This window comes from Hordeum vulgare, chromosome 1H (genome assembly GCF_904849725.1).
Source record: "Hordeum vulgare subsp. vulgare chromosome 1H, MorexV3_pseudomolecules_assembly, whole genome shotgun sequence".
Lineage (NCBI taxonomy): Eukaryota > Viridiplantae > Streptophyta > Magnoliopsida > Poales > Poaceae > Hordeum > Hordeum vulgare.
Window position 1 is genome coordinate 370,015,051 of NC_058518.1, and position 12,219 is coordinate 370,027,269.

At 46.9% G+C, this 12,219-nt stretch overlaps 1 long non-coding RNA gene across 1 annotated transcript; it reads right to left on the reverse strand.

The window, feature by feature from the left end:
* Positions 1-7,564: 7,564 nt before the first annotated feature.
* On the reverse strand, positions 7,565-8,301 carry LOC123411338. Its single transcript, XR_006613243.1, has 3 exons — positions 8,259-8,301; positions 7,847-7,913; positions 7,565-7,635 (listed from the first exon to the last, which is right to left on the reverse strand). It is a non-coding gene; the product is annotated as an uncharacterized LOC123411338 (long non-coding RNA).
* Positions 8,302-12,219: the final 3,918 nt, after the last annotated feature.

Here is a 12,219-nt window from a genome sequence, read left to right on the forward strand (position 1 = left end):
AAAAATGATAATGCAACCATGGGGGAGAAAGAAATAGGCGATATAGGAATGATCAAGGGGGGGTTGCTTGCCTTGTTACTCTGCGGCAAGGGACTGGTCGTCACGAGGGTAGATGTACCCGGCGGCAGCGGCAGTCTCGGGGTCTACCGGTAAGAAGAGGGGGGAGAAACAATAAATATAACACCGATGCAAACACTAAGCATGGCCTGGCAATATGCGGGTCTAGGCATGAGCTAACACAGTGCTATCCGTCATAGACAGGTCGGGAAAATATCGGATGATATTTCCCAGATCTCTCGCTACTACCGGTTAGATAAAAACGGTGGAAAAGTTCCATGTTCGCTATGCTAGGGACGCGAGATAGACGAATGGACAACGTATCCGGGTTCGTCTCGATTTGCATGAACTTTCATGTTCAAAATATTTTTATCTCACTTACGGTTTATTTAATATTAATTTTTAAAGTTTTATTCAATATTAAGAATTAAACAGATTTAAATAATTCATATAATTAAATATGGCATCACTGTGATGTCATCATGACATCAGCAGTCAACACGGTTTGACTCGTCAAATATGACGAGTGGGTCCCGTTGTCATAGGCACATTTATATTTTTAGATTAAATAATAATTAATAAGTTTAATTAATGGGAGGGACCCACGTGTCATATTATCTAAAACAAATAATTAAATAGATTAACTAATAGTTTCACTAATGAATCTATTAATCTTAAACGTCATATTAACTAATTAATTCACTAATTAATTAATTCACAAATTAATTAAACTATATATTAATTATTATTATTTTATATTTTTATTTCAACATAGGATGTGGGGCCTCCCCGTCGGTGGGAGTGGGGGTTGGCCCCACATGACAGTGGCCCACCGGCCACACACACACATACACAACACACGCACATTCTTTACACAATTTTTATACATACATAGTAATATTCACAAGCATATATACATATTCATACATATAGACTTATACACTAATCACATGGGCTAATCCCCTCCTCCTCGTGACTAGTAGGGGGAAACGACATAGGGGCGAGGCCCTAGTGGGCAGGGCGAACAGGGAGCGCCAGGGGCGCGGTGGAGGGGCGCGGCCACGGTGCATGCGAGCATGGGGCCGGTGGCTCGCCGGAGTGCAGGGAAATGAGGAGGAGGAGGGTGGCCGGAGCCATGGTGGCTCACCACCGGTTGAAGGGGAAGCAGAAGCTTGGGGAGGACCGGCGAGGTGGCCGTGAGGAGGCGCCGGTGATGCTGGTAGTGGTCGGAGGTGGCAATGGTGGTGGCTGGGGCGACGCAGGAGGGAGGTGGGAGGCGGCGTTGGAGGAGGCCGGCAGCGGGGTGGCTTCGGCCTGCGGTGGCTGGCGAAAGGAGGGCCGGAGTAGGAGGGGTTCGGCCTCCCTACTCGATGGGAAATACCACGCGGTGTAATGGAGTCCCTGTAGCTTGCTACGACCCGTCTACACACGATGTTGACCAACACCTGCTTTGCTGGGTTATGTATGCGTGTCCGTGTACGGATGTACCACTTGGGTTTATAACTAGTCTTGTCGACCCGGGTTTTTTATCGTTTGAATGCTAGCTACACATTCATATACATGAACTAAAAGACGCAAACGGTACCGGCCAATGTAAGGTGGCAACCGTGGAGTTACCGTGCGTGAGGTCACAAAGTGATGTGATGTGTTACATGATGGGTTCTTATGACTTAGGATCGGGGTCCCGACATTAATATTGCTCCAAAATACGTTACCAGAGGGATTATCAACAAAAGAAGTGCGCAAACATGGTAAAATTCCGCAAAGCCCACCTTATAGATACAAAAAATATGAAAAAATCATCATGTAAATTGGACTCATGAGGTCCGATTCGGGACACTAGGGTCAAGGTCAAGAGTGGTTGCGCTTGTATACCACTATTCAGTGGTTCCACTCAAACATTTTTTATAGGTATTCATTGATCTCATAATCTCGAACCACTCAAAAAATCCAAACTAAAGACCTAAAAACCATCTAAAAAGTAGCTATTCCTAGCCAATTGAGGGATAATCTACAACCAAACGCGCTATTAGATTATATCTGCCTTGCGGTGGATGGTGATATTCCCATTTGTCTTGCCCACTTACCCATATTTTAAATAATATTTTATTTTTGAATTAAAGAGCGTCCATCTCCAATTTCAATGACGAAATTGATAAAGCAAAGGTAGCAATCGATCAACAAGGCCTGATCAAGTATTACAACCTTCAAAACGCGTCCACACGCACGACGACACTACAACTACATATTTTCAACTACAACTAAAAAGTAGCACCAAAGGTTAACTAAAACTTCACAATTACTCTTAGGATATTGTGCATATTGTTTGCTTGATGCTCTTTTGTTTATTTTGTCGCTAGTTTTTTTAGTAGATTATTACGTAAGCATAATGCAACACACTTTAACAACCAACAAGCTAAACCTCGATGAACAACAAAAAAGCCCCTCAATTCCAACCAAATTGAAGAAGGGTAAAGTTGAAAACCATAAGATTTTGAAATCAAGTCATTATTTTGACACGTGGATAGCTAATTTCACTCACCCTAGTCCATCAATAGTTCTTTGGTGATATTCGTGTCTTTCAAATCTTTTCCTACATACTTTTTTCATGTCAAATTTGATCTACCTAGACATTTCTCAATATTACCAGCAACTTTTAACCATCCTCCATACACTTGGGGGTTGCATTGTATATGCCCAAATCATATCAGACGATATTGTATAAAATTTTCTTCAATTGGTAAAGAAGATATCAAATTATTTGAAAGACGATTGATGGCCCATGCAAAAAGAACTTGATGAACTATGAGATCTACGTACCCAGTATTGTCGAGAAAATGTCTGAAATTAAATCCACTCGATTCAGGAACTTATGTTTTTCGAGGGTACATAATTGCGTACCGTATTTTTATAGAAAGAGAGAAATAGTTACAAGACATCTACTAGTGGAGTCTTGTAACTATTTCTCTCCTTCTCCGTCGATTTAATTTCAGACCAAATTCCTAACTAGGCTACTCTCTCACAAATCGTTGCAGGGCTCCAACTCCGTCGAATGTCGTTTTCCACTCTTTGATTTCTTCCAGGATGAGGTCCACTAATCTGTCTACGTGCACCTATTGGTGCAACCTCTTGAACTCCGTTGTGTTCCGTTGTTCCATAGAGCCCAGGTCGTGCAGATAACAAGGCTATCGAATCCTCGTCTATCCATAGATATGTACCCCTTTCTCTTGGTAATCCACCAATCGATGAGAGTACGTGACTCCGTAGGCGCCTGGGTGTGAAGGCGAAGCTTATCGATGCATCGATGCCAAACCTCACGTGCGTAAGTACATTGCAAGGTGATGTGTTCCACAGTGTCCTCACATTGCAAGCATGTAAAGCACGCGGAAGTCTGGTCCTGCAAACCGTGAAGAATCCTTCGATCAACGGTCCAAAGGCGGCGTTGAGAAGCCAACCAAGCAAATATCTTAAGCTTAAGAGGAACCAACCTTCTCTAAATGGTCCTCGCCGTCGGGGCTCTCTCATTCCCTCACACAATCTATTGTACGTAGCCTGGGCCGAGTAAGTACCATTTGCTCCATTACACGACCACCAGAAGTTGTCCTTTCTGCAAGGCTCACGCTGCACCATGGGAATGTCATGATGAAGATGCATAAGTTGAATATGTGTTGTGAAGGAAATGTCTATGTTAATACCAAGCAGCCAAGAGCCATCTGTGAATGCCTGCTCCACTGTCTTTTGATTGATGGCCCTAGTTCCCACCACAACAAGGATACCTGATGCAATGTCCGTGACAGCAAACCCATGAATCCATCTGTCTCTCCAAAAATGAACTCTCTTGCCTCGCCCCACCTGAATATCCATGAGCCTGTGAAATACCTCTCTAGCCTCCCTGTCTACCACAAGAGCGAGCGCATTCCATGGGCGATTAGGATCCACCATCGGCAGCCATTCCCATCGCACCCTCAAGGCTAGAGCTTGCATTTTCGAATTTTTGTCCAAAAGGACCCCCTGTCGAGTGGGATTGTCAAAAGAGACCACCTGCGAGTGGAAACGAGAAAAAAGACCCCCACCCCGGGTGGCGGCAGGCGCGCCAGGCGGCACGTGGCACCTACCGCCACCGCACGAGGCGGCCGTGGGGCCTGCCGCCACCACCCCTGGCGGCCGGGGCCTGCCGCCACCGGCAGAGGCGGCCAGTGCCGGAACCCGTTCCCGCCCACTCCTGTGCGTAACGGACAAAGCCGGGTGGGCCCTGCCGCCTCGGGAGCAGGCGGCCAGGCCACTGTTTCCGCGCGGCCGACACTGTTGCTGATTGCGCTGATTTCCGCGCGGTCAGATTCCCAGGCTTATTTCCCGCTCGCACCGACGAAATAGTGGGAATTTTTCCCGCTCTCCACCGACGAAACAGTCAAAATTTACTCCTGCCAACTTGCTCCGGTTCGGACCGTGCAATCCTTTTGAACAAAAATATTGTGCAAGTTGCACGGATGGCTAAGTGCATGGGAGGCATATACTATGCATATTTTGTTGGGCCATGGTTATCCCCCATCCCTCGAACCAAACCAAGATATCCACGCCGGTGAAGGCGGGCGGTTTACAGTTCGAAGGAACCGATTCTCTATTGACCAGGGCATCTTTACAGTTCGAAGCCGGAAGGTCTGAGGAGGATTTTCATGATTTGGATTTATGAAAAGCTGGCAACGGTGGTGGTTGTCGTGATAACCATTCAAAACTTGGGGCATTTCACCCATAACCTGCAATCACGATGAAAAAAATTAAATATTCTGAATATTACATCACAATTAAATTAAAATACATATTCCGAATATTACATCACGATTAAATTAAAATACATATTCCGAATATTACATCATGATTAAATTAAAATACATATTCCGAATATTACATCACGATTAAATTAAAATACATATTCCGAATATTACATCACGATTAAATTATGAATACATAGCATGATTACATATCACGCAGTGTTGTTGTTGCGATACGGACACTCCCTACGCGGGTGACAAGCACACCTACATACGCGGCATCGCCTTGGTTCTCCCAACTGGCTGTGGTCCATGTCATTGCGATGACGCCTAGACTGACGCCGTCCCTTGCTGGTTCGCATCAATGCGGGATCTGGAACCCATGTGGTGCCTTCTGGCCATAATTGCTTGTAGTTCGTATCAATGCCCCATGCCCAAAACTCACCGTTCCAAGTGTTGTACAAATTGTGCATGTTGAAGTATGGTGATACGTATGGCTCGACACTAATTTGTTGATCTGCAGCTGCCCGCAATACGTGACTGCAAGGATATCCCAGAAGCTTGGGCTTGTTGCAAGTGCACTCACACAAGGTTGCGCCAAGCGTCACAGCTTGTTTTTTTTCTCCCCTGTGGTGACCCTTCACAAACTTTGCTCGCACACTAACTTTCCATTTATTCCTAAGTGCATCTACCTGCCTGCACCCATGTCTTTGCGACTTCTTTGCTTTGTCATCAAGATGTCTTTGCATCTTCTCAGACCAGATCTTGTTCAAGTCAACTAGTGCCTTGGCAACGGTGACTCTATCTGCAAAGTATGACACAATCCGGTTCCAAGTTTCATCAATTAGTGTTGTGATAGGTAGTGCCCTCACCCCTTTAAGAACACCATTGTACACCTCAGACATGTTGCTTGTCATTATACCGTATCTAGCGCCTGTGTCATGAGACTGCGCCCACTTGTACAAATTGGGACAATTCTCATTAATCCACTGGCTCAAATTTATTGCTGTTCGACGACCCCTCGGGTCTTCTCTCGCCGGGAGGGATGCGCGCTCGATCTGACCATTGATACCTGCCCAGATAGCATTCATTTTTGTTGTAGTTTTCTGCATGCACATCCTCTTGAATAGCTTGAACCAATCTTTGTTTTTGAATTTCGAATGAAAATTAGCTGCCAAATGCCTCATGCACCACCTTGTCTCCAGATCGGGCCACCCCAAATCTGGATCTTGTGAAGCCTTAATTATCTCAAGCGCGCTTAATAGTCTGGTGTTGCGATCAGAGATGATGCAAACCCCTTCCCGATCTTTGATGACACCCATCTTCAGGCAACACAGGAACCATAGCCAACTATGTTTGTTTTCGCTCTCCACTAGTGCATAGGCAATAGGAAGAAGTTGATTGTTTGCATCAGCTGCCATCGCCACTAAGAGTGTGCCCTTGTACTTTCCAGTGAGAAATGTACCATCAATTGATACAACCGGACGACAATGCTTGAATGCTTGTATAGTCTGGGCGAATGCCCAGAATAAGCGGTCCAGGATTTGCTCGTCCGGGTTCAATGGATTTGGACGTTCTTTCCGGAAAACTTGAGTCCCCCTATTAGCAACTGAAATCTGATGCAACATTCTAGGGGCAAAAGAGTACGCCTCCTCATAGGTTCCATACAACCTCTGAAATATATTTTCCTTTGCATGACGAGCCTTGCTATAGCTGACAGGGAAACCAATCAGATCAGATGCAGTTGCATGCAAAGCCCTAATACTAATATTAAGACTTTGCTGCACAATGGTTTGCATCACCTGTGACACATATTCTGCAGTCACGTTGCGGTGCTCTGAAAGAGTGCCGGTTTGCTCACAACCATGTTGCTCTATTTTTGTGACATGCCATGGCTGACATACCCCAGGCTTCTGGCGAGCAATAACTCTTCCGCGGCAACCCGCTTCGCGATGGATGCATATGAGCTTCAACTCCTTTTTATCAGACTGCTTCACTCTATGTTGCCTGTGTATAGCAATTGCATAGCTATGTATTGCTTGTTTAGCAGATTTCTTATCTGGGAAAATCTGTCCAACGGCCAGACTCCCCGCGTCTAGGCCAGCAACAGAGTGAAATTAATTGGTGATGCTCATAACCTATAAAAACTCTGGGTTGATTGCTGCAGCGACCGCATTCTCAGGAGGAACAACTTCATCATCATCTGATTCCGAAGACGCAGAAGAATGACCATCATCGTCATCATGTAGCGCCTCCGGCAATCCCTCGACATGTTCGCTCATGTCAACGACCGCAGACCAATATCCCGTGTCATACACTTGTTGGCCACCTGTTGGTTCCGTTGGGCCGGCGTCGGGGGCTACAGTTATGGCCATATGTTCGCCACCGCTTGGTTCCGATGGGCCGGCGTCGGGGGCTACAGTTATGGCCAACTCGGCCTCACCGGCACCGCTACTGCACTCGGCAACATCACTGGCAGAAATGAACTCCACATAAACCATGGGTTGTCCATACATGGAGTTATTGGGATTGCTTGCAAAACCCATGTACGACGCCCATGCTCTTTCACCAGTAACCCGTCGCAGAACCCAACGATTTCCTCCCTCAACCACGAAAGCCTCCAGGGTCATTTTTTTTCCATTCATCGCTGAACCAAACACCGATCGGATGCACCTTCTAACTGCCGCATACTCTACATTAACCATGTATTTCACTACAACCATAGTCATCCCGCAGCTAGACACATCCACACCAGAAGGACCCTCACGTACGATGTGCCCATAAAACACTAACAAATTTTCCATAGTACCTAACGAGCAGCCATATTTACATCGTTAGTCCATTAAAAATCATATTTTTAGATTTACATTGTAATAACAACATCCATTACTTATCTTTTTTACATATAACAATTTAACAACATCCATTACATCTACGCATAATAATTTATATTGTATCATTTATCGTGACACTACATCTATAAAATAAATAGAAGATGAATTACAATATGTCATTCATACCTCTGGTTTAAATAAGGATATCCTTCCGAATATAATATATCACCAGAATAATATCAGCGAATTCCACCTATTTTCATATGAACAAAAATATTACACACATAATTATTTCCGTGCTAGCAAAAGTCTAAAAATACATACTGCATGCATATATATATATATATCACGAGTCATATTTCTACGGGGTTGACAAATTATCAAATAAACAAATATATTACACACGCGTCTTGCATGTAATAATACTAATGGAGCTAACATATTATTACATGTTTTTTACAAAAATGCTAGTTACATAGGCATTTTTCGGGCTCCTTTCTAAATACCAGTTGCATGCAAACACGAACAAATCATCGGTAATATATGAACATAGTCGACCTATTATCACATGAACACAAATATGAACAAAGTCTCATACCTTGATCTTCAACTTAGTAGTTCATATCGCATGACAAAATAGTTCCACAAAAGTGATAATACGCTCCCTAAGACAAAAGAAAACACATACTTAGAAACTAATCAAACAAAATAAAAACATCATGCATGCAAACACGACCAACAGAAATGGAAAGCTCTTACCTTGATCTATCTTTTCTTCAACTACAACGTCTTCAAAATAGTTCCACAAAAATGATAATACGCTCCCTAAGACAAAAGAAAACACATACTTAGAAACTAATCAAACAAAATAAATACATCATGCATGCAAACACAACCAACAGATATGGAAAGCTCTTACCTTGATCTATCTTTTCTTCAACTACAACGTCTTCAAAATCTAACTTTAAACCGTCCTAAATCGCCACATAAACATTCATACGGAGTAGCTCTTGTGAGAAAGAGAAGAGAGTGAGAAAGAAATGAGAGTGAGAAAGAGAAGAGAGTGAGAAAGAGGAGTGACACGGGAGGCAACGACAGGAGAAGAGAGTGAGAGAGGAGGCAGCGACGCGGTTCGCTTATAAAGAAGAAGTTTCGCACTGTTTCGTCGGTGGAGAGCGGGAAAAATTCCCACTGTTTCGTCGGTGCGAGCGGGAAATAAGCCTGGGAATCTGGCCGCGCGGAAATCAGCGCAATCAGCAACAGTGTCGGCCGTGCGGAAACAGTGGCCTGGCCGCCTGCTCCCGAGGCGGCAGGGCCCACCCGGCTTTGTCCGTTACGGACAGGAGTGGGCGGAACGGGTTCCGGCACTGGCCGCCTCTGCCGGTGGCGGCAGGCCCCGGCCGCCAGGGGTGGTGGCGGCAGGCCCCACGGCCACCTCGTGCGGTGGCGGCAGGTGCCACGTGCCGCCTGGCGCGCGTGCCGCCACCCGGGGTGGGGGTCTTTTTTCTCGTTTCCACTCGCAGGTGGTCTCTTTTGACAATCCCACTCGACAGGGGGTCCTTTTGGACAAAAATACTGCATTTTCAGATTCTTCACTCCTAATCCTCCGAACCTAACAGTTAGGTGTGCAGATGGTGTTCCACGCTACGAGGGACTGCCACCATTGGATTTATCCTTTCCCTCCCAGAAAAAAGATCTCATCCACGTATCGATGTCTTCAAAAACCCAGTTAGGGGCATCAAGGACCATCAGCTGGTGCAGCGGTCTAGCCGAAATGATGGATTTCACTAGCACCAGCCTTGGTCTTTTAATGAGGCCTCATTGCCAAGCCGGGAGGAATTTTTCTGAGAGTATCCAGCATTGGTTGATAGTCCGCTCTCTTGAGTTGCTTTATAGCCAACTGGAACCCCAAGTATCAGCAAGGGAACTCCGAGAGTATACGCTGCAGCATGTTATCAACTCTCTCCCTGTCCCCGTCGGCAACACAAATGACTGTGGCAGAGGACTTGCTATAGTTTACCCGAAACCTGGTGGCTTCCCCGAAAGCATGAAGGCCTTCTTTTACAAAGAGGATATCAAACCTGCCGGGGCGGATAAAGAAAGCCACATCATTCGCGTAGATGAAGGTACGCTGCATCGCCGAAATTCCGCTGAAAGAGCTGAGCACCCCTGTTCAAGACCCTTGGCAATCATGGAAAAGAGAGCCTCCATAGCGATAACGAATAGAAGTGGGGAAATCAGGTCTCTTTGCTATTGGGGATACACATAACACGTAACCCCATGAAGGGACGAAATATCATAATGCCATGGAGTCCACACATCACGTGGGTCCGGATAAATACATGCATACCGGTCATTCGGACGAGTATGTTCATTCACTGGGACCACGGTAAACCACTCGGCCATATGTCTCACTCGGATATGCGAAGACCAATAAGGCAGTCGAAGCATCATACTCATAGTGGAGGTTTCGAAGTGGACTGTCATCATGGCACTAATGCTCCATCTTGTAACATAGGAGGTGAAGGATGACGCACTCTATATAAGCCACCCCCACCACATAGCTCAGGGACGGGCTTCTTCTCCCCCCTCGGGCTCATTCTTTCCTTAGATCTCTCGCTCTCTCTAGTCTCAGGACTTAGCCAGGAGATCCATTCTCCCATCTCTCGAATATACCATGTAACTCACGTCCATGATAGATAAAACAAAGCCTCTCTGGAACACGAGACGTAGGGTTGTTATCTCCATCATGAGAGGCTCGAACTCGTTAAAAACACCGTGTCATCCATTTACATCTGGATAGATCATGCTCCATTATCCTACCACTTTCTAATGTCAGAATCATTCCCACGACATTTGGCGCCAACCATGGGGTATGGCGTCTATCCAGCCATGATGCAGATGGTTATTTCTTCAACAACCAGTGTCGTCCTCCTCCCAATCGTCACGCGCGACAACCGGCATCATCCGCCTCATCATCGACACGTGCGGCCATCAGCGTCATTAGCCTCGTCGTCGTCCTCGAGCGACCACCGAAGAAATTCCCCTCAAATCCGTCACGTAGGCCATCGGTGTCGTTCGTCTTATCGTCGTCAACGTCGGCCGCGTCCGCTCTTCTAACGTCATGCTCTGTCAATGCAGTGCAACGGCCGAGCACGATGACCGGCCCAGCTACCCGGTTCCTTGGACAGCGAGGACCAGCTGCCTGCGCTACGCCTGGCTCCACGGTTGTCGAAGCACTACTTCAACCGGCAGGCAGCTCTGGTTCCCCGAGCGATGAAACGCGACCACGAGCGCTTGTGTTGGCCTCGCCCTTAGCTACGTCGGCCTACGTCTCCGGCGCCTGGGCTACAGCCAGCCGCTCGTCAACCTCTCGGAACCTCTTGGATGCCGACCGATTCCGGCCAGGCCGATTGTTTGCACCATAGCGGGACTCTCCGGACTCCATGTTGTCGCTGCAACTCCCATCGCATGCATGCAGAAACTTCCATGCTTTATTTTCGGCTTAACTACATACAGTACATGGCAGGACCGGCCGATTCCACTAACGCCTCTTGCAAACAGTTGCAGAAACTTCCATGCTTTATTTTTGGCTTAACTACATGCACTGGCCGATTCCACTAACGCCTCTTGCATGCAGTTTAGGACGTGGGATAACTCCTTCAATGCCTTAGACGTGGGTGCAACTCCTTCAATGCGTTGGACTCCTTCAATGCCTTAGACGATCAGAAAAACCTACTACGCCTACGGCTTTTTCTATACCGACAGCTTTTTGTCGGGGCCGTCGGCATAGTTGAAGCTATGCCGACGGCTTGCTAAAAGCCCTCCACACAGAAAAGTTGTAGGCATATCTACATCTACGCCGATGGTCTCTGTCGGCTTACAAAAGGTCGTCGACCTACAGAATAGTACGCCTACGGCCATCATCGGCATACAAAGGTCGTCGGCATAGACGTGGGGCCTGCGACCGCCCCCGAGATGGGGGCTAACTCCGTCGGATCTATGCCGACGGCTAGACGTCTGGCCGTTGGCATAGATATGCAACGCCACGTCACCGATCCGGGGCGCACCGACCAGCAGCTATATGCCGACGGCGGCCGTCGGCATACCGGCCACGTCATCGATCCGCAGCGGCTCTAGCCGTATCTATGCTGACGGCTTTGCCGTAGGCATAGTTATACATATATTTTTTGTCCTTTGTACCATGTGTAAACATAAATATACCAAATATATACCAAATATACTAAAGGAGGAGGGGTGGGGGATAGCCCCTAGAGGAGGAGGAGGTGGGGGGAGAGGCACCCGGGTCAAAAAAAACTTCGGGTTGTGTCCGAAATAGGGGGTCTTCTTCGATGCCCTCCTATACTGAGGCACCTTCCGAGGAGGAGGAGGTTCCTGAGGAGGAGGAGGACGAGGAGGAGGAGGTCGAGGAGGATGAGTGCGATGTTGTGGAGGGTGAGGAGAAGAGGAGTGCGAGGAGGAGGAGGGGGAGGGGAGGAGGATGGTGAGGAGGAGGGTGGTGGAGGGGAGATTGACGCTGAGTTGTGGGGTGACTTGCC